Raw genomic sequence first — 1124 nt, 5'->3', positions numbered from 1 at the left:
AGATTTGAAGAAATGGATCATCCGCGGTGAATGGATGCCATCAGAATGAGAGTTCAAACAGCTGATAAATGCACCACAATAATCCACAAGTAATTCATACGACTCATTGCGACTTGAATATGACTATTTCTGGCCAAAATACGAGTCCATAATCCATAATAACGCTTCCTCCAGTAAAAAAAGTCCCCTTTTGTCTTCTCACATCAACATCCACCAACATATTTGTTTAGAATTCTGGAATGTTTTCGCTTGTAAATAGTGCTTGATCTGTGCATATTTCTCTCCTGATTCAGACGAGAAAACTATTTCACTGGAGAAAGCAATATTATGGTTAGAAGACTCGTATTTTAGCCGGAAACAATTTTTCAAGCTTTTCAATTCAGAACTAAATTAATTAATTTAATTAATTTATCGACTGGAGCCGTGTGGATTACTGTCATGTTTTTAACTCTCATTCTGACGGCACCCATTCACTGCAGAGGATTGGTGAGCAAGTGCATAATACTAAATTTCTTCAAATCTGTTCCGATGAAGAACCAAACTGAGCATTTCTTCAGCAAATTTTCATTTTTGGGTAAACTATTCCTTTAATGAAATAAAAGGACAGTGCACGCTTACCAGAGTCATATTGCGTTTTGATCAGCGAGGCAAAGAAAACATATATGATTACGCTTCACAAGGCAGCTTCGGTTCCTCAAAGCCAAAGAAGACACTAAAGTCAGGGAGAAACCGACCCCCTTTCGGAAATGACCACCTCTAATAATCAGTAATAGTTGCGGTTTGAGGTTTCACCTTCACCCTGTAAACAATAGCACTTTGATCGTCATGCAGATGTCGCACAGAGCAATACATTGTACACTTTCTATACACCATGACTCCTCATGTCATAGACATGAAGACAGAGTCTGTTTGAAGAGTTACAGCCATGATTAGGAGGAGGGACTGAGTGCAGGTCTATGTGTTAAAGATGAGAGTGTTCATGTCATTGTTTGTTTTGTAAAAAGCCTTTAGCAGTAGGACCTGGAAGACGTAACATTGAGGTTTTTCAAGAATACATGGAGTCTGTATCCTAAAAGTAGGATGTTTTTTGCAGTTTGACTATCTAAAAAAAAAAAAAAAAAAAA

Source organism: Sinocyclocheilus rhinocerous, unplaced genomic scaffold, assembly GCF_001515625.1.
Source record: "Sinocyclocheilus rhinocerous isolate Xijiao unplaced genomic scaffold, SAMN03320098_v1.1 scaffold1406, whole genome shotgun sequence".
NCBI classification, from domain to species: domain Eukaryota; kingdom Metazoa; phylum Chordata; class Actinopteri; order Cypriniformes; family Cyprinidae; genus Sinocyclocheilus; species Sinocyclocheilus rhinocerous.
Note: the sequence above shows the minus strand (reverse complement) of the source record.